The 23,187-nt window shown below is 34.7% G+C and overlaps 1 protein-coding gene across 1 annotated transcript in view; it reads left to right on the forward strand.

Moving 5' to 3' along the window:
• Positions 1-527: 527 nt before the first annotated feature.
• The window catches only part of LOC111056085, a 203,689-nt gene continuing 181,029 nt past the window's right edge, over positions 528-23,187 (forward strand). The window contains exon 1 of the mRNA XM_039440417.1: positions 528-639. The gene's annotated coding sequence lies outside the window, so the exon portion shown is untranslated. The remainder of the gene's footprint in view (positions 640-23,187) is intronic.

Below are 23,187 nucleotides of genomic sequence, written 5' to 3' on the forward strand. Positions count from 1 at the left end.
GCCATAATAGATATCAGTGTAGACGAAATATTATTATTGGCTCCGCCAGATTTAAGTAATTGAACAGGTTTGTGCAGTTGCAGAAAACATTTTGTGAGTAATTCGCGCGTAATGCTCCTTTATCGCTCTTGCAAAATTATCACGCTCCACTTCGCGTCGCGTGATAACTGTTTTGAGCGAGGGATAGAGTCGCGCATTACGCTCTTAATACATAAATAGCTATTTCATTGTTATAGATGAATTATTCTGAAATTAACAGTGAATAAAGATTGATGTAAATTTTGTTTAAAAATAGTGTAATTTTTGTATGTTTCAGAGCGGCGCTGCACCTAGCCGTAGCCTACACGTCACAACACCGAGTCGGTGGCAGTGCGAACGGTAAACCGCACCCTGCAACAGTTGGCGCCCGAACTGGCAACACTGGGCATCACTCTGTCGCCGCTGTACACGGCACTGGGGGACCGGTTCTCTGCGGCTGTGTTGGCCAACCTGTGCGAGTCATGGAACAGCAGCACTGTTCTTGCTGCCCTCGTGTTGGCTGATCATCTGCCCGGACTGCTTCCCGCGTTGGCCGCCGTGAGCGCTGGGGTGCCCGTGCTATGGGTCACCGGACAGGTGCGGCAGGGATATCTTGAGCCGGTGAGTGGTCCCACAAATTTGAAACAATAATAACATTTTTTTATAATTAATAAAGAAAGAATCGGCTTATACATGTAGGGTATAGGAAATTCACGAATGACACATCCTCACGTCTGAACTACTGGACTGATTAAATTGAAATTCTGCGTAGATTGATTCTTAATTTACGAAGGATAGTTATAGACCTATTCCAAATTCTTCAACGTTTCAGTAGATCCTGTTTTCAGTTTATCAAGTTTTTAATCAGATCCTTGCGTAGCACGGGTTACCTGCTATTATGAAATAATTCATTCATCAATTTATTCAATCATTCGGAATTACAGAACTAACAGAAAAGTAGCACAGGCTTATAAGCCAAAAACGGTTCCGATTCTAATTCATACAACAGTTCAAATGTATGTAGGTAATGTGTCACTCCAACACTCTTCAGTTACACACTCAATTTAGAATTCAGAATACACAATAGTTATTTGTGCAACTAGTGCGCAAAGTGACAGTTTGCTGCACCGAAAGAAACGTTTACGCCCGAGCCGTAGGCGAGGGCGGAATGGTTTCTTGAGTGCAGCAGAGGAACTTTGCGCACGTATTTCACATTAAGTTTTTCCTACAGTTACCATTGAATATGAAAAGTGTGTAATTATGGGTAAAATTGCCTGAAATCCATCAAATGTTTTTCTGTGTAATTTTATTATTGATAAAAACCTTAATCCTAAAATCCTGAAGTCCTCGTTGTTCTTGGTTATAATATATAATGTAATAATTAGCGCGTTGTGCTTGGTTGCACCTCTGCTCACTATAGCAGCCACAGCAGTCACTGTTACCAACTTCATTTTGATTTTGCTGCACTGTTGCTCCATATAACCTACTAAGTATTTTGCGTTGCCATGTTGCAAATCTGGAGTGCAGAAAAATTTTTCCCGCACTAGAGCGGAAAAGTGATTCTTTGCGTTCTGTAATCAGTGCAGCAATGGCCACTTTTCAACGTAACTGTAGGAAAAAATCATTTCCAAATTGAAAAAATACGTCTAAACTGGATTAAATCACTGGATATTCAGAAAATTCCAAACTTTAGAAAAACTATAACATTTTGAGAGCGGAAAGACAAACACACTATTCAGAACTTATAAATAATCAGAATAATTCAATTTATTATAATTCTTGCATGTATATTGAATCAAATGTTTTGCATTTGTCAGTTACAATTCACATATTTTTAAATTAGTCTTTGCCACTATTTCATGGAAAAATTAATCAAACATGTCAGTGAATATTGAGACCAAGAATGAAGATGACATTATTCTGATTTAAATTTTCACTTAGGTCACCTCAAAGTTCTCCATGAATCTGATTATACAAAATGAGTATCAGTCTTGATGTTTTCTGAACATGGAAGAGATTGTGGAAGGCTTTTCTTGAATCTAGTGCCCGGCTTCACCAAACATAGTCAAGACATTTAAACATTGTCAACTCAGGTACGGTTTATTTATTTATTCAGTAATGTACACTTATTACACTCATGAGGGAAGGCACAACAGGCTTATGCCCGAAACTTTCCCTTCTCATATTTTCACCACGAGTGCACAGGAACATACTTAATATGATTTCTCTGGCAAAAGTTACTAGTCTTACTATTGATTCTTCCAGTACACACTTGTGAATTTATATCTCTGAATCTTACCTGTTGTAGCCTCTCTCTCTCTCTCTTGGGTTAACAGCCGTAGGGCTGGTTGGCAGCAGCTCTCCATGCTTTTGTGTCGTCCGCTTTCCGCTTCAGCTCGTAGTATGATCCACATCTCATATCCCGTAGCAATTGTTTCAAATTTGTGCCCGGGAAATTTTAGCAATTGTTGTAGCCTACCATGTTCAAATGACTTGATCGAGCTTGGTGGAACAGAGCATTGATGTTTCCTCAACTAGTGATTGTTGAAGGCCTTTTTGAAGTGTAGTGCCCGATTTTATCAACCTCGTTCTAAAACCTCGGACCTCGAGCATTTTATATTTTATCAACCTCGGACATTCGAACACTGTCTAATCAGGTATGGTTTACAAAGGATGCACTAGTACATGACCCTTGATTTCCGTGGCAATTGAAACTATTGATAATTTTAGTGCTCACTACTTGTTATCTCGTATCACTGATTGTAGCCGATCATTTAAAAAATTCTCAACCGAGCTTGGTGACTGAGCATTAAAGGTCAATATTGTGATACATTCTGTGATTCATTTAGAGTAACATCAACCTTCGATGTTCAACATTTTCGAATAAATATTCCTGGGCCGAGAATCAAGTGACGAAGCAGTGTTTGGTTACATACGTATAACTTAAACTTTTTGACAACATTAACATTTTATCAAAATTTTTGGAGAAATAGTACAGGCTCAGCCTAGATTTTCCTCCAATGTCATAATTGTATTATGATTATAGTTTTTTTATACAATGATGAATGAATACAATATCACCAAGTTGTCTTTAGCTTTATGCAGCAATATACTGGGGAGTGGAAAAGTCAAATGTCTGCATTCTGACAATAGCAAACATAAGAAGATAAAACATGCTGTGTGTGTTGCAACATTGGAACACCAGGGAATTTTCTTTCAGCTAACTGCATACGTCCGTCTGCCTTCTGCTGATGTTCCTCACTCGGTTGTTTTGAGAATTCAAGGTTCAAGTACTTTACCCCTCCCATAATCAGAATTCGAAGGCTACAATATGTCCTCCTATTTGTAGTATCATGATTTCAAAAATGTGTGATATCAAAATTCATGCACAAAACTCTCCTTAATTTTGATGTGATACACGTAACACAATTCGCTCAATCATTTCAACGATAAGTATGGAATATTGCACCTCATTATGCAAGGCAAAATAACAGGTAGGAGGTGAGTGGGGCGAAGAAGGATATCTTGGTTGCGCAATTTAAGGGATTGGTTCAAGTGCACCTCAAATGAACTTTTCAAGTCAGCTGTAAGCAGGGTGAAAATTGCCATCATGATAGCCAACCTCCGCCATGGAGACGGCACATGAAGAAGAAGAGATTTCAACGATACATCATCCAGGAAACACGCTTTTTTCATTCCTGATAATATAGTATACATAGAGACATGCATTATAATTATATGAATCATGGTTCAAACTGTAAGGTAAAGGAATGTAGGCTAACCAACAGCAATTGGCTAGAATGCATGATCTTGATATGATACACTCAAACAGGATGTATCACAAGTGAATCAATGCCGAATTATCTGGACAACGCTATTTTTGTTCCTGGTAAGATAAACTCAACAACATGAATGATCAATATATCATAATTCTAACTGAAGGTTGGAAGTAATGTAACCAACCGTAATTCGCTGTAATGCATTTTGATTCACTGACTTCAATCCTGGTTGTTGCTTGATTGCGACAATTCACACCAATCATGAAAGGCAATCCAGTTGATTAACATTAAAGTATCAATACACTAATTGATGTCGACCGTGACAGTTATCGTTGAACCTACATATTCTTTACCTTGCATTATGTTGAATAACCTTTTGTAATCTTCAACTGTTGATTTTGAGGTTTTTGAAGTTTTTTAATCATTCTGTCAGTTGTCCCTAGGGCTACTTTTGAATATAAATAAAAATATAGATCTGAGTACCTATTTGAAAACTATTCAATCACATGTATCGGCTATAATGACTTCACAACGGCATTGTATAGCCGAAACATGTCGTGACTGGATAATCCTAACAAGGGTACTCAGGTTTATATTTGTATTCATCCTGTCAGTGTTTGTTTGAGAAAAATGGTCCTTTTATGAAGTCCTATAATATAATGTTGTTTTATGATGTTAATAAAGTTTTATAATGGACCTATTTAGATAACACTTATTTGGATTGAATGAATATTTCATCACTCCATTCATAATAGAATGATTGAGACCTCTGTATAGTCTGCATCTTCAAACAAAATCAGAGGAGCTGATAGATTGTATTCTATCAAGTTATATTTTAGGAGAGAATAATAGGAATTAACGTGAATGCTATTTGAAATTAGTGATGCGAACGGCACTAATGTTTATTTATTTATTATTTATTTATTTATTTATTTATTTATTTATTTATTATTTATTTATTTATTTATTTTTATTTATTTATTTATTTATTTATTTATTTATTTATTTATTTTATTTATTTATTTATTTATTATTTATTTATTATTTATTTATTTATTTATTTATTTATTTTATTTATTTATTTATTTATTATTTATTTTATTTATTTATTATTTATTTATTTATTTATTTTATTTATTTATTATTTATACGTGGATACAATAACAAATCATATAAATATGATTGGGAAGGAACAACAGGCTTGGCCCAAAACTATTCCATTCCCAAATTTTGATTACATGTCCAAAAAATAGGTTATGTTTGTTCTGTAAGAAGTTCAAGGTCAACTTTCGTCCAAAAATAAATATGAGATGCAAATTTTAATTTTAGAAAAATTAAAACACCAATTATAGTTAAATATTACACTTAATTATCACTGCACATTGTATTAATTAAGTTATTTTATGAATTTTGAAGCCAAAAATACACACAAATTCTCACTAAGAACAGCTGAACATTATTGATAATCATTATCTATTGATAATCATCTTAAAATTATGTTGTGTTCATTACTTAACTATTACACACGATATCACAGAAGAGCTAGAAAAAATAGATAAGAGAACAGTCTACCATGATTTTAAGCATATTGGATAATACTACATTTTTTCTCTTTTTTTGTCATGATTGTAGCATGAGCAACACTTATTTTGTGCTGTTTATGCTATCCATATTCAAAACTGTACAGTGTTCCATTTTGGTATCACTTTGGATATCAATTTCTATACGTTGAGCTGCGTACAGACTTGAGTGCCACGAACACGAGCATTTGAGTTTTCAGAAGCTGATTATATCTGTTTTTGTACAGATTCATTCGTTTATTTAGCGTATGACAGATACACAACACATAATATAAAGCTCATGAATCTCAATACGCCTTCATATACACTGTATATCCCCAATTTCTTTGAGATTTTGTGTACAGAAACAGTAATAAAACACTTATTGAAATGGGCTGCTTTTAAATTAATAAAACAAATATAACTTGTAGCACCCTTGTTTATTATAAAAACTTAAAATATTTGAACACGACTAGTTTCGGTTTTTAAAAACCATCCTCAGGTTCTAAAAAAAAAAAAAAAAAAACTAGTCGTGTTCAAATATTTTAAGTTTTTATAATAAACAAGGGTGCTACAAGTTATATTTGTTTTAGAAACAGTAATGTACACAAGCGTAGCTGACTTAGCATCAGCTGATGAAAAGTAAAATGCGTGTGTTTGTAGCGCTGAAGTCTGTACTCAGCTTCAAGTAACAAAACAGAATCTACAGATGGAAATGAACTGGAAGTATCATTTCTACAAATTTTAATTAATGAATAATTTTTCTTGAACGAAAATCCCAATCAAATGCTGTAAATCACCCCGAAGACTTCTTCTTCTCCTTTTCCATCTTCTTTTTATTACTGTTTTCCTCCTCCAACTATTCTTCTACTCCTTCATCTTTATGTCCTTTTCATTGTCCATCTTAATCACTGCATCTCTTTCTTCTTCCTGTTATTCACTTTCTCCTCCTTTTTCCCTTCTTCAACGACACTATTTTTTTCTGTTTTCTTCTCCTTCTCATCCTCCTTCTTAACTTCTGCTTCTACTTCCTCCCCGACATCTTCTCTTCATACTCCTTCTCCCACAACATAATATTCGCTTTCCTTCACCATTCCTCTTCTTCTATTATCCTTCTTTTACTCTCCTCCCTTATATGACTTTCTCACCTACTCTATCTCTCTCCTCTCCTCATAGTCTCCTTTTTCTTCCCTTCTACTTCTTCTTCTTCATCATCTCCTTCTCCAAATTCTCACTTTTCCTTTACAATTCCCCTACCCCTATTATCATTATTTTCCTCTTCTCCCTCTTCTGACTTCTTAACCTACTCTATCTCTCTCCTCTTCTCATAATCTCCTTTTTCTTCTCCTCTAGTTCTCCTTCTTCCTCAGCTACTTCTCCAAATTCTCACTCTTCCTTTACTATTCCTCTACCCCTATTATCATTATTTTCCTCTTCTCCCTATTTTGACTTCTTAACTTACTCTATCTCTCTCCTCTTCTCATAATCTCCTGTTTCTTTCTCTGACAAATAATATTCTTGTATAGTAGCGCACATCGAATTTCCATTGAGCTGTTTTACCCTGTTGTCAATATTTACAGCAGCAGAAGTCTTCGGGGTGATTTGCAGCATTTAACTTAGGATTTTTGTTTAATAATGATTATAACAGAATTTATTCTCAATAATAGTCCTATAAATAACATACAAATACAAGTGCATCGAACAAAGTTATACAATAAATATAAGGAGGCTCATCTTAGTGCAGAGTGATAATAGTGGCCTCCATTCCAAATAGTGTCAATTCTTTCAGGTTTGAATCGATTAATAGTTCGTTCGTTCGTTCGTGCGTGTCAGGTGATAGAATTGAATGGCTCAATCAAAATAAAAATCCACTGTTTTAACAGTTTCGTCACTGAATACAAAGAGGTCTTGTCAAGTGCATGCTGGTGCAAGACAGCATTTTAGGAGGTGAAATAGATTAATAGTGATATCATCCCAACAGACGACCAATTAAGACCATTTAAAGGGCTTCAACCGATTTTCAAGACATTAGTGCAGTGTTGAACGCGAAGAATAATCAGTGATATCAGAGACTGCCACCAGAAACAAGCAACCATTATCAGTCAGCAGCACAATTCCTGATTTCGCAGACAATAATAACAGAGAACAAAGCCCCGAGAATGCACACAACTCACAGACGACCTGGAGTCCCAGTTTGGGGCGGGTTTCGGTTACGGTTTTGGGGCTACGTTGGGGGGTTTGGGGGCTTGGAGGGCTCTGAGGGAGGTTTGGGAGCTGGTTACAGGGGATTTTAGGGTAGAGTTGGGGGTTTGGGGCTGGGTCAGAAAGTTTTGGAGACGGGTGGAGAGATTTGAGGGCTAGGAAGAGGGTTTTTGGTAGGTTGGGGTTTTTCGAGAGGTCCAGGGATGGACTGGAACTGGGTCAGGGGTTTTGGGGTCCAGTTGAGGGTACAGGAAATGTTATGGGAGGTTTTTTAGTCTAGGGCACTAGGAAAAAGTATAAGAGTAGGCTGTGTGGATGTAGCCCTGTAAACAGGAGATAAGATTACATAAACCCATAGTACCCTCAAAAAAAAAAAAAAAAAAAAAAAAAAACGTTTTCTATAAAACACAAAAACAACTGATTTCGAATTTTCAATACATTTTCAAGTTTTTTTTTTCTTTAAATTTTATGAAAAACTTGAAAATCTTTTTTTTCTTAAAATTTTAAGAAAAAATTGAAAATTTGGGAAAGGAACAGTTTTGGGCTTAGCCTGTTGTTCCTTTTCCAATCATTCATAACTGAGAATGATATTGTATCAATCAATGTATAAATGAATGAATAAATAAGAATGGATTGACCATCCAACACTAGTTGTTTTGTATTTTATATGTAGAAGTTTTTTTCAAAAAACGGGCTTTTTGGGATTATTTTTTATTCAATTAATATGGCTAATCAATAAATTGTACAAAGTAAGGAATGCAGAATATTCAATAAATCACAACAGGGAAAACAAGTGATGTCCATAATAATGTATTATTTCACTGCAGAGAAATCTAAAAATATCCATCTTTTTTTTATTCTGAGAAATAATGAATGCAATAGTATATCCTCTACAATTTCGACCGGGAGGAGGATTGTTTGTGAGAAGAGATGAGGTAATCAAGAGAGAAGGAAGAAACGAGGAGATTGAGTGAGGATTGAAAGTGAATAGAGAAAGGAGAGCGATAATAATAAGCAGATGAAGGAGGAAAGAAGAGAAAGTAAAAGATTGAGAAAATTGAATGCATAGAATAAGTATAATGTATCCCTATACCATTAATTATCATTTTACGTCTGTAAGTAATATATCTTGTAAAAAATAATAATATTATTTCTCTGTTTCTATCGTTTTGGTGATATGTTATAATTTAGTACTTATTATTGGTTGAAATTGTTTTTTCTTCATATTGTTTTTTATCATTGAATATTCAAGTATATGGAAATATATAGAGAACTCGTTCCTCGCACACAGGCTTTGTCCATGTGAGAAACCTTTTTCAAGTTTTGTATAATTGTATATTGTATGTACTTTCTAAGAAGAAGAATCAAGATAATTCCAACTACAGAGAAATTAATTTAGACTGAAGATATGATAACTTTCCGAAAAGGATGAGTGAAAAATAGTTTATGATTGAAAAAATTGAGGCAAAAAGGAAATAATTACATGAAAACAACATAAAATTCTTCCCAATAACGTGGAATTTTCTGAGAATATGAAAAATTTTTATTGAGACTCTATTCTATTCTTCATTATTTATTGTTCCATATAACAAGTACATCATCGAAAATTATAGGGAGAGAAAAAATGGGGTAACCTTGTGCTATTCCTCTCCCAAATTTAGATAATGTTACACATAGTCCGAAATAGGTTAAGTCTTGTTGTTATTCACTGCACAAAATTTATATTTTAGAGACTAAAAATAATTACTTAGAAGAGAAATTTGCAGTGTTCGAGAGAAAAGTAATTTGGAGAGAAAGAGATAAGATGAGTGAATTATAAAGAGATAGAGTGAGAGAGTGGAGGGTGTGATAGAGCACTACAGAGCCCCAGCCACCTAGCCACCATCGATTTTGAGTCTGTTCCTTCTCATCCCTATTCGGGTCCTTTTCTCTCCCACCCCACCCTATCCACACATCATCCTCTTCCTCTTTCCTCATCTCCACCTCTTCCTCCTTCTCTGTTGGCCCTTTTGCGGGGCGTTACCCAAAAACGGGTGACCAAAATTTTCGACCTCCTCTTCTCCTACTCATCCCATTCCACCTCTGCTCCACCTGCTCCTCCTCCTTTTCCTCCTACAACTACTCATTATCCTACTTCCTCATCTTTCCATGTTCTTTTTTTTCGTTTATCTCTTTTCTTCTCCACCACCTCCTTCTACACTTGTAACTCTATTACACCACCACCATACACTATTTCTTTATCCTTCTCCTCTCCATCCTTCACCCCCGTCACCTCCTTTTCCTCCTTCTTATTCTGCTCACCCATTACCATATTCCTCTTTTTCTCCTCCACCTCATCCTCATCATTTTCCTCCTTCTCTTCATCCTCCTCTTTCTCCTCATCATCCCCATTATACGCATCCTTATCCTCCTTCCCACCTCCTACTTCTGTTTTTCCTCCTCTCTCTTTTCCTACTCTTCATTCTCTCATTCTTCCTCCTCCTCCTCTTTCTCCTCCTTCTTTTTCTTCAACTGCTTTTCCTTCTTCTACTCCTACTCATCCTTCTCCTCCTCCTTCTCCTACACTTGATTCTCTTCTCTCTTCCTCCTCCTCTTCCTTTCACTCTTACTTCTTCTCCTTTCTCCTTTTTCTCTCTCTTCTCCTTGTCCTTCTTCTCATCCTTCTCTTTCTCCCCCTCCTTACCATCTTCTACCACCAAGAAATACCCAAAAAGGCACATTGGCACTCTCTCTTTCACCTTCTTCAACTGCTTCACCTCCTTCTCACCCTCTCCTCCTGATCCTTTCCCTCCGCCACATCCTCCCCCTCCTCCTCCTCCTCCTCCTCCTCACAAAGTCCCAAAAAAGAGCAGTGGCACCCTCTAGGCCACTACTACCGTATACACAGGCTGGAGCCCCATATATTTTTGAGTGTGTTTTGCTTACTGACTTGCTAGCTGCGTGGGCGGACGGGCAAAAGGTCATTAGCCCCAACTGCCCCAGTTGTTGTTTTGCAAAAGTGATAGATGTGAGCCCAATGCCAACTATGATGAAGCAGAGTTATGGGAAAGGAGGTCTAGCAGAGGAGGGAGGGAATGTAGGAGTATGAAAAGACAGTGAGGAGTAGATGAATGCCAACTATGATGAAGCAGAAAGTTAGGAGGATGACTAGCAGAGGACGGAGACAATGTAGGAGTATGGAAAGAGAAGATAGTGGAGAGTGGAAGAGGAGGAAGATAGTGGAGGAGTATAGAAAGAGAAGACGGTGAGAAAGTTGGAAATGAAAGTAAATGAAGGGGAAAATTGCAATAAAACAGTGTGTGGGAAAAATAAGAAGAAGAAGAAGAAGAAGGAGTAGAAGTAGAAGTAGAAGTAAAGAAGAAGAAGAAGGAGAAGAAGAAGGAGAATAAGAAGAAGAAAAAGAAGAAGACGAAGAAGAAGAAGAAAAGAGAACGTAAAGACAATGATGGAAGGTAAAAATGAGTGATGATGATGAGAAAAGGAAAAGGAAAAGAAATAGGAAAGGATGAGTAGAGAAAAATGCAATGAGAAAAATTAGAGTGTTTTTTATTCGTGTATTTTATCAAAATACCTGTGTTTTGGTGAATACCAATGACATACTGAAATAAAAAAAACTTTTGTCTTACGATTTTCTCAACCAGCAGAGCTTATGGGAAAATGATTACGATTGAAAAATGAATAGATATAAATGAATAAGGGTCTTGATAATTGAAGAATTCCAATCTGATATAGGAAAACGAATTGCATTTTATAATGTTCATTCAAATCAATAAATGGATCATTGACGAAAGGGTTTGAGAAAATACTTTTTGCTGTGAAAAGTAGATATGAAAATGTTAGTAGAACAACCTACTGATCTTAATGGAACATAAGTGCAATAACATAAATGAAGGTATATTATTATGTGTAAGCAGAGATTAATTATCAGATATCCATTCATTGAAACTAACCTACAATAACATAAATGGAAGCTCCATTATTATGTGTAAGCAGATATTGATTATCAGATATCGTTTGATTAAATCTAACCTACTTTAACATGAATGGAAGCTCTATTATTATGTGTAAGCAGAGATCGATCATCAGATATCGATTGATTAGAATCTTGCCTTGCTTGTTCATAGACGTTCATGTAGAGAATGAATCATTCAATTTATAATATAACATTTGTGTTGTGACTGATGCTGTGCTATTTCACCACAGTAAAGAAAAACAGTGATATCGAGCAGGTATTTGCGTTCTTTTTCGTCTCATGACAGGGCAGTTGGTCAATCTTACTTTCCAACAAGCTCGATCTGTACCAATTGTACGATAACTATGATTTGAAAAATTCGATGTTGATTGATGAGAGCATTCAAAAGTTATCGTCGAACATACAAACGATCCCACAAACAGACTCGAGCCTGGTGTCAAAAGTATGAACTCACTACGCTAGTTCTATTAACCAGTGGCTGGTTGACAACTTATAGTTTATTTCTAACATCCTTCCAATTTTCAACGTTTCAAAATCAAACTATAGTGAGGTCCACGTTATAATGACAGTGGAGAAAGATATGAGAACACCGATCCTCTGTCTTGTCAATGCCTTCCATAGACAGTAGCAGATACAGGTTTATTATGTAATATCAACTGTTCATTCTCGTTTAAAAAATCAGTTATATTTTATTAACCAAGAAATTATATTTTTCTGCCTTGTCAATGTCCTCTATAGACATTACCTCTATAGACAATCACCTGTAGCTGATACAGGTTTATTGATGTAATATAATAATAATAATAATAATAATGATAATAATAATAATAATCCTTCCTTTTTCCTTCGTCCTGGTACCCCCAGAAGAAGGGAGTTTATTATAGAAAATATAACAAACAAAAATGAAAAATACACTTATAAAAAGAAATCTTACAAACAAAAACAAATGAAGAATAATAAAAAAAGCAAGAATGACAAAAGATAAGAAGATTCCCTTTCAGTAGAACATTTCAAATATTACAAACCAGACGAATTATAAATTCTCCAAAACCTTCTAAAGAAGGTTTGACTGGAGGAGTCAAGTTTTACATTATATTAAAAAAAAAAAAAACATAGAAATAGTACATTGATACAATCAATCTTGATACAATCAAAATTAATTGATACATTGATAATAATTCATTTAATTGTATTGTGTAGCAATAAAATAATAAAACAATGGGATTTCAGTTGTTGCTTATCACAAACAATAATACACAAGAAAAAATATATAAAAAAAGAAAGAATTTATGAAAATCATTCAAATTCACTCAAATTATTTAACAGAAAATGTTTCATCTTATTCTTAACAATTGAAATTCTATCCAGACCAATTAAATCATCTGGCAACTCATTGAAAATAGTTGGTACAACATAACTAAGTTCACATTTACCATGATAATTATTGTATTCGGGCACAATAACCTCTTATAAGCAGCACCTTGTCTTCGCTCATGCAAAATTCTACTTGACATTTTAAAGTTATTAGAAAAATAATTATTTAATAAGATATCATATCTGAAAAGCTCGTTTACAGGAAGAATGCTATATTTTTAAACAAATTTGGCTTAGGGTAACTCTCTTGTTTTGAATGAACTATTTTCAGCAAGGAATTTTGTAATCTCTTAACTCTATCAATTTCATAGCCACTTGCATTACCCCAAACATTGACACCGTATCTTACTACGGATTCAGCTAGGGCTTTATAAACAACTATCAATGTCTTCTTTGAGACAGATCGCTGTAAGTTAATATAAACCAAATAGACATGAGCGAAGACGCTGGCATACACTATCAATGTGAGGACCCCACTTCAAACAATCATCAATGAAAATACCTAGATACTTTTGAATTGTAACTTGTTTGACCTTTTCATTACAAGTACAAGGAGTTCCAAAGTTATTCTCATGTAGACAATTTAAGGAATGCATAGTAATATTAGTGGACTTTGAGGTTTGACGTGGCGGTCTCATATGCATACAAGTGGTTTTTTTAAAATTCAAAGTCAAGCCATTATCATGGATCCATCTTTGCATTCTATCAAAGTCTCTTTGTAGCAATATTCTTGCTTCATCAAAACTTGTGTGGCTGGCTACCATAACTGTGTCATCAGCATACTGAAATATCTTAGTTTCCTTTGAAACACCAACCATTGTGATTACTGACACCAGATAAAGCAATGGTCCAAGATTGGAACCTTGTGGCACACCAGAGGTGACAAATCATGGCGACTGTAGGATTTTCCTACTTTAACAGTAACCTTTCGGTTATTCAAATAATCTATTAACCAGTTAATACCTCGTCTTGACAAACCAATTTCACTCATGGACTGTACAATTTTATGAAAAGATAAAGTGTCAAACGCTTTCTTGAAATCTAGAAATAATATTAAAACATGGTAATTCTTATTTAATTTATTATTTATATAGTTACATAATTGGGATAAAAGCTGACCAGTTGATTTGTCGCGTTGGAATCCAAATTGAGCTGAAGGGATTAAATTGTGATTTTTTAAATGCATAACTAATTCATTACAAATATACTTTTCAACTATCTTATCAGGTGAAGAAAGTATTGAATAGGCCGATAGTTAGAAATTTCTGATCTGGATCCATTTTTGAAAATCGGTCTTATTATGGAAGTTTTCAATTTATTTGGAACTTTACCTTCCTCTAATGATAAATTGATTAATCTTGTGATAATTGGTATGAACTTGATACTGTGATTTTTATATCAGACATCAAAATATTATCAATCCCTGGAGATTTATTGAACTCATACTTCTGATGATATTACCTATTTTTAATTCATCTGCATCAGGTAAGTCAAAGCTAGGAAAATTAACATTGGTATCATTATCATTTCTAAATAAGTAGTAATATTACACTCATGTTTTGCAGCTCTAACACCTTCTGTGAATTCACTGCAGAAATGGTCCACAACCTCCTCAACCTGCCTATCACCAACCACTATGTGTTCATTATATATCATCAACTGACAACTTTTCTTGTCTACCCATGGCAACGTTGATTAATGACCAAGTATTTTTTATGCTATTAATAATAATAATAATAATAATAAAATAATAATAATAATAATAATAAAATAATAATAATAATATAATAATAATAATAATTTTATTAATGGAGACAACAGGACAAACCCATTTTGCCTCCTTCACACAATACAATATTTTCAACACATTATACAATTTGGAATACAAGAAGATAAAAAATGAAGAAATATACAATTAATATGAAAGAATATAAATAATCATTGAAGTAATCGTAAACAATAATAATTGATTATAAGAATAATTATTAAACAAAATAGAAACAAGTAATAATAAAAAGAAAAAAAAAGAAGAAGAAAGAATGAAGAGAGAAAGGATGTCTGTGTAAAACCAAGAATGAATAATCAAATTGATAATAATAATAGAAATTTTATAAAATCAATCACAAAAAGACAGATCACATGCTACCCAACCAAGTAATATGAGATCTTACGGAATTTGGAGGGGGAGAACCAGAAGACGTCTAAGTGCTCCGAACAATGATTAAAGATTCTCTGAGCTCTATTTAGAGGAGAGTTATAATGACTTACGGTTCTAGAGCGCGCTATATGAAATGAAAAACCAGAACGGCGAGCAATGGTATTTACATATATATTAATTTTTGATAGCAGATGCGATGAATCAATTTTATTATTTAGTAAATTATAAAGGAAAATAAGTGATTTGACATCGCGTCTTACTTTCAAAGAAGTAAAATCGAACTCATTTCTAAGTGAATTGGAAGGATAATCAAAAGGACAAAAGATATTATGTTTTCTGTAATAAATGCATCTCAAAAATTTGTTCTGTAAACTTTCCAGTAGGTAAATCTGTTCATTATAATATTGATTCCAAATTTCACATGCATATTCTAACAGGCTTCTCACAATTGACTTATTTAGAAGTTTCAAAGGCTCTACATCACTGAAGGGCGAGCAAGTCCTCAAATCTGCTGATTGGCTCTATTAACTGTGTACTCAACATGTGAGTTGAAAGAGAGGTCATAGCTGAATACCACCCCCAGGTCCTAGAACAATCCCACCCTTTCCAAAGGGATACCACTTATAGAATATATATTATTATGAGGAGCGGATTGCCGGGTGAGACTCATGAATTTGCATTTATCTACATTAATTTTTAACCCATTTGAATCACACCATCTGGACATATGATCAATATCTCTCTGCAAATTGTAGTAATCATTTAGATCCTTAATTTCTTTAAACAACTTTACATCATCTGCATACATGAGACAGAAAGAGCTGTTGATAACAGATGGAAGGTCATTAATGAATAAAATAAAGAGGAGTGGTCCCAGATTAGAGCCTTGAGGTACGCCTGATGGGCACTGAAAATATTTTGAATTGAAATGATGAATTTTTACATATTGAATCCTCGCCTCAAGATAACTCTGAATAAGATGAACTAAATTTCTACTGAATCCCAGTACTTCGAGTTTTCTAATCAGAAGTCTGTGATTTATGGTATCAAATGCCTTAGATAAGTCTGTGTACGCCCCTCACGATCCAAAGTCTGTGACACTTCATTACTGAATATCATGAGATTGGATACAGTGGAGCGACCAAGCAAAAATCCATGCTGTTCTGATGATATAATCTTCTTACTCTGTTCATAAATTATGGAATGAAGAATTTTTTCAAAAACTTTCGAAAAGCAATTTAAGATTGATATAGGTCTGTAATTTTTTATATTATTTCTATTTCCACTTTTAAAATCAACTGTATATTTATATGTATATTTGTACATGTAAGAATCAAATATATTTTATCAAGCAAGAATAACTTTTTTCAATAATTTCATAATTAATTTTCATAATTGAGATGGAATATTTTGTTAAATTATGTATTCTACATTATTAAAAGACGATCTGGCAACAGAGCAAAGCGAGGAAGAGATAGCGCTATCTGCTTTATTGAATGATAGACAAGGATAGCAATACCACTGCTAATCAAACACTGCCATTATAACGTGAACCTCACCATAGGACTCAGCACATGTCTAACCTTATCACAGATCTAAAATACCAATGTTTATTTAGTCTATTGCCTTATCCTTGGCCCATTGACCATGCAATACAAAGCAAGTGCCATGATAGAACAGATATAACAATTTTTTAAACAAATTATGCGGTAAACTGTTCGGGTCATTCCTATTTAAAATTCATCAATGAATAGATCAAAAGTATTAATATCACACAGGAAATGTTCTTGAATGTGACAACAATTTTCAGAGAGAACAGCGGGAAAATAATCTATTTATTCTTTTCGGACAATAATAATCTGTCCAAAGTGAATTGAATGTGAATTGTTATTGTCCTGGGGGAAATTGGTTATTAGGATTCGTTTTTTCATTATTTATTGTGATCCAGTTGGTCAATTTTACATATAGATCCTTAATCCTTAATCGAATCTCTTCTTCATGCTTACATGTGACTTCAGTCTTTTCTCTCTACTGATAATGAAGTACACAACATATGCCTCAGCTTTTTCGTAGGCCATTATAGGAATGTGAGTGATAACATATTAATAACTCTATTGGAAATGAGATTTGTTGCTTAATCTCCAAATAAAACTACCTCATATTGAGGAAAGCATTCAATTACAATGACGTGGAAAGCATTTCACTCATTAGGAAGAGTTATTCTCGTTCTATCTTTTTACTGCAACTTAGGTCTACGCACAGGTTTTACCTTGTAGGCTACTCCTTAAACATAGATGGACATAAAAAAATATACTGCAGTTTTGGAATAATATTTATTAGTATTTTTCTTGTATTATTTTTTAGATGTTAAAATATTATATTATTATAATTGTGTATGTTTTTTGAGAAATAAATTTGAATTTAAGTTATTTATGTATTAAGAGCGTAAAACGCGACTTTATCGCTCTCGTCAAAACAGTTAGCACGCAATGCGTAGCGAAGCGTGGTAATTTTGACGAGAGCGATAAAGTAGCTTTTCGTTCGAATTACATACCAAACTGCATCATTGAATTCCAATACAATAAACAGGTTTTTTTAAAATAATTTTAATAAATCAATGTAATAATAATATTATGATTCAATTCAATTATTCTATCATGATAATTATTTTATAATTAATTACAATTATTCATGATAATTTATTTTATAATGATATATTATTAGAATGAGATAAAAACAATTATTAGTATCATCTGCAAAAAAATGGTAGTAACGTGATTTGAACCTGGGTCCCTCAGCGTGATTGCAGGTACGATGTTTAGTGAGATCGGACTGCCCATTTTTTAATGCAATAAGTACATCATCGAAATGAAAGGAAGAGGAAATATAGGCTAATCTTGTGCTATTCCTCTCTCAAATTCAGATAAGGTTACACAAAGTCCAAAATAGGTTAAGACATTTTGTTGTCTTCACTAAATTCTCAGTAGTCGAAGACAATCTTATTTTGCAACATCAATAGAGAAATGCTCTTGAAACGTTTCAAAAACAAATCACACACTTTCAGACGTTCTGGCTTCTCTTGTCATACAAGATCTGAAGGTTTCTTTATTTCATCTATCTATATATATAAAAGCGAAATGGCACTCACTCACTGACTGACTCACTCACTCACTCACTCACTCACTCACTCGCATAACTAAAAATCTACCGGACCAAAAACGTTCAAATTTGGTAGGTATGTTCAGTTGGCCCTTTAGAGGCGCACTAAGAAATCTTTTGGAATATTTTAACTCTAAGGGTTGTTTTTAAGGGTTTGAAGTTCGTCTTTTAGCATGTATATTCTTCTTCTCCCAATCTCTTAATAATAATATTATAATTGAAATTTCCATATCATATGTTACTATAGAACTATAATCTAGATAGAGTACCTCTTCGAAACAGTTGTTAACTGGCAACTAAATTAATAAGTTTGTCAGGTTGGCATTAAGTTGAGTTGACTTTGTCCATACCATATGTTAATATAGACTAGAACTTTATTCAATAGAGAGTACCTCTTCGAACAGTTGTTAAATGGTAACTAAATTAATAATTTTGTTAGATTGGCACCAAGTTGAAGATTAAATGCATTTATCGCGGAAAAATTGATTGGGCACTGCTACTTCAATCCTGGGAATATTATATTACTAGCCGTCAGGCTCGCTTCGCTCGCCATATCCGTTTGGCCAGACGTTTAGTCTGGACCCCCGACTGGATTGTCCTAACATATGATAAAAATGCCAAATGAAAAATGCAGGCGAGCGAAGCGAGCGAAGCGAGCCTGCTGATCTCATTCTTGGACGATCCAGTCGGGGGTCCAGGGGGCGGAGCCCCCTGGCTAGACGGATATGGCGAGCGAAGCGAGCCTGACGGCTAGTCTCCTTAATATTGTAGAGTTGTCAACAAGGTTCAGAGCTTGGAAATTATGGTGGATATGCAGTGTCTTTTCATGATTTCGGGCAGTCTTTGCGATCTATTGTTTCCAACTGAGAGTCCCTGTGGAGGTCTGAAGGCTTTCAGGATTCTACATTGATGGATAAAACTATGTTGATTCAGATATCCACTTAAAACAAATGTCGTAATCCCAACAGAGTTATATTATCAAGTGTTCCGTCCTGAGAGACAGCATCAAGAGATGCATTTTCCCCACAGTTTTTCCCACATCGAGTTTTTCTCACAGCTTAAGATAGGTCACGAACCACTATGAAGTGATTTGGATCTTGCACCTTTTTGAAGTTTCAAGTTAGAGGAGCTGGCTTGAAACGGTCACCCTTCCAACAGGAATTGAATCCTTTTATCTTAGAGGAAAATATTATAATATTGATCATGATGGAGAAGAGATAATTCAGTAACAAATCTGTTTTCAAAAAACGCTACAATGTGTTATCAATCCTCTGTCGTTATTAAAACTCTCTGAATTGAAAATAAATCATCATTTATTGTGATAAAACCAATATTGTTGTAGAAGTAATAGAACAAATTTTTGTAATAGATGAACAATTAATAATAATTTACTGCTGGACAACTGGAAACAATTATTTTTGTAATCAACAGACATAATTTCAATTAGTTTCTATGTAGAGCCAATTAATAATGCTCATTTACCTTTCAGAGCGTCTATAATTGAAAACAATCAGAGCGAACAACAAAAGACTTGCTTGATTATTGTTATCGGCTGGGCGCAAGCGAAAAGAGCTTTTCACTATTACTGGTTCCCCTGAGAAATAAGGTCGTTTTTTGCCTGCTCCACGACCGCTGCAGATTTGCGATTCTAATCAAAATCTGTGGCACAAAACGATGCGAATTTCCATGGAGAATTGAGGACTCTGTTAGCGAGACGAGCTGCACGTTTTATCCAAAAATATGCTGAGCTGTGCTTTTCAGCTCAGTTTTTCCAATGTAGACTGAGAGACACAGATTTGGATGAATTTAATTGTTTGGTTTTCTGTGTTGCAGTGAGGGTGATGTCGTAGATATCGGTTTCGAACGTAACAATTCTAAATAGAGAGTGAATCAGTTTGTGAAGCTCTCAGTTTATCAAGTACTTATTCTGACCATTTCTTGATATAAATACTGAAAAAAATAGTAAATTGAGCCATTCAGTTCGTCAAGTTTTACGTCATCAAGTTTTTTTTTGCTGGCTGATACACAGTCCACGGTCAACGCTCATTTAACACGTCAACAGTTAACGGTCAGTTATCACCGTTGCACACTGGTCAGAAGCTGGTTGGTTAGGGAAAACTTGATTTAAGTTTAAGGCTGGTTATGGTTCAGGTTTATATACTAAATTATCCAAGAATTTCTTATAATCTTAGAATTCCAAATATTTGATACTGTATCGACAGAACTTCCCGAAAGCAACAGGAACTTGAAGATAACTGAAAACTTGACGTAGTAAAGCAACTTTTTCAACTGAAATCCTGATGAAGTGAATGCCACCCTCTAAATAGTCAAAAACACTTTTTTAGGATATTTAAAAACTATTTCTCGTTGTTGGAACTATAATTTTTATAAGGCTGATTGAAATGAAATTTATTTATTCTCTTCTTCTTCTACAAAATACAATATACAATAATATTAAAGTAAAGAAGGCTCCTTCATATGAGCAAGCGTCTGTACGGTACAAGTTCCAAATACGGTTGGATAAGTGTTCTATGTATATGGCGAGCGATGCGAGTCTGACGGCTAGTATAAGAATAAAGACAAATCATGAAAAAGTAAAGATTTCAGCTCACAATAATTGTGAGATAGGTGGTTTATGCACTAAACGGTGTATTCATCTCCTAATAATATTATTCAGTCAAAAACGCCATTCTGAAAAAAATGTCACTTAGGTGCTTCCTGAAGTAAACGATTCATATTGGTAAAAACTAAGCGACAAAATTATTGTGAAATACCTATAAGGCTCAACTAATACTTACGCGACTCAGGCCGAGAAGAGACTCGACTCTAGTCGAGAGCAAGTGTATCCAAATCACTCAGACCAGTCGACTATAGTCTCCGCGACGTCACGATTTGAAAACACATGCTCTCGACTAGAGTCGAGTCACTTCTTGACCTGAGTCGCGCAAGTGTGAGTTGAGCCTAAGTAGTACATATAAATACAGTATCTTTTCAAGTAAACTTTTCAGGCATCGACATAGATGGAAACCAATATGCACACACATAAATCTATACACCTAAGCACCTAAAAATCCAAAATTCACGCAGGCCCGCCGAAACTGAAACTACTCAAAATCAATTGACATGAATGGAGAGATAAAAATGATCTTCCTTCTCATTACAACTGATACTAGAGATCCACTCATCATTATTTTTTCTTAATGACCGATTCTTTCATTTTCTGGGCTTTTTACAGTAGCATGTAATTTGGAAAAAGTATATTGATTTTGTAATGATCCGATGTGGAAGTGTTGTCTTTATTAAACGAGGAACAACGGTACCAGTATTTAAAGCAGAACGGGTTTGATACGTATGACGGATTGACGGATGCCCGTAAACAGAGTTGAATATTGTTTTGAATCGAAAAACTGTTTGGGTTTTCTACATGTGGTAAGGTCTATTCATAACGACAAGGTTAGTTAAGTTTTTCAAATCAAATCAAAATGTTTATTCGCGATTCAAACAATTGAGGATCCTGCCAAACCCGAAGGTTTTTCGGCGGTTGCCCAGTTACAAAACAAAAACGAGTGTTTTTGTTACTAAACAAATTTAATGTAATAGTGTTGAAACTACGATATTCATTGATGAAGACTCTGTATCATAGGAATAATTTATAGAATTCATCTGATTCCCAGCCCTTGAGCATACCGGAACAAACGTTCTCACCTCTCCTGAAAAGTTTCCTATTTGCCTCCTCCTATTCTCATTGTTTTCTTCGCACTCCCTATTCTTTATGATCTCTTTCAGTTAAACTTTCTCATTTTATTGGCAATTGCCGCACCCACTACTAGATATGGTGCGAATGAAGAGAAAAGTTGCGAAAACGGCCTTATTTTCAGCTTTTTCTTCAAGTTTTATTCGGGCGAAAGTTGGCCAGGACTTGTTTGTTTTGTAGTCTGGATATTCGATCCCACTTCTTCCACGGCAGCCGACTCGGAATGGAGCTGCAAAAAGCACTCTTTTCCATTTTCTTTTCTCTTTGTAGCCTCTGTTACTCGTCCCAGCAAATGACCCCTGCAATGGCACAACGCTACTGTTGCTTCTCCTTCTTCTTCTCTTCTTTCTTCTTCTTCTTCTTCTTCTTCTTCTTCTTCTTCTTCTTCTTCTTCTTCTTCTTCTTCTTCTTCTTCTTCTTCTTCTTTCTTCTTCTTTTTCTTCTCCTTCTTCTTCTTTCTTCTTCTTCTTCTTCTTCTTTCTTCTTCTCTTCTTCTTCTTCTTCTTCTTCTTTCTTCTTCTTCTTTTTCTTTTCTTCTTCTTTCTTCTTCTCTTCTTCTTCTTCCTCTTTTTCTTCCTCTCAGACTTCCTCCACACCTATCTTCCCCTTCTCCTGCACTGTGTCCTCCTTAATTCCTTCACCTTATTCTTGTATAAATAGAACACTAAACTGCCATTCATTTATTCTATTAATTTATTAAAATTCATACTCATACTCAACTTCTTACTCATATCATTCTTCTTCTTCTTCCTCTTCTTCTCCTACTTCTTCTTCTTCTTCTTTTTCTTTTCCATCTTCTTATTCTTTTCCCTCTCAGACTTCCTTTATTTTTTTTCTTCCACACCTATCTTCTCCTTCTCCTGAACTCAGATACAAAACCTGGAAACCTGTGTCTATAACAATCTATGTATCCTTTGTATGATGTTGTATCAAAAGAGGATTGTAAGAAGTTCTCTTTAACCTCCTTTATTTCTTTAACCTCCTTCTTGTCTCCTGCTCTATTGGGTTTTCTCTGCTATCCATATACATTTTTCCTTTCCGTGTCATGTTCTCCAATCATTCAAGATCCACATTTCAAACTCTCTATTCTTTGTAATTTACTTTCTCCCCATCCCATATTTCCACACTTATCATTTCTACTCATTTCTCCCCCCACTCTCCCCTCTCCTGAGCTTTCCCTTCTTCATCCTCTTTCCTCTTATCATTTTCTG

The sequence above is a fragment of the Nilaparvata lugens genome, chromosome 13, assembly GCF_014356525.2.
Source record: "Nilaparvata lugens isolate BPH chromosome 13, ASM1435652v1, whole genome shotgun sequence".
NCBI classification, from domain to species: domain Eukaryota; kingdom Metazoa; phylum Arthropoda; class Insecta; order Hemiptera; family Delphacidae; genus Nilaparvata; species Nilaparvata lugens.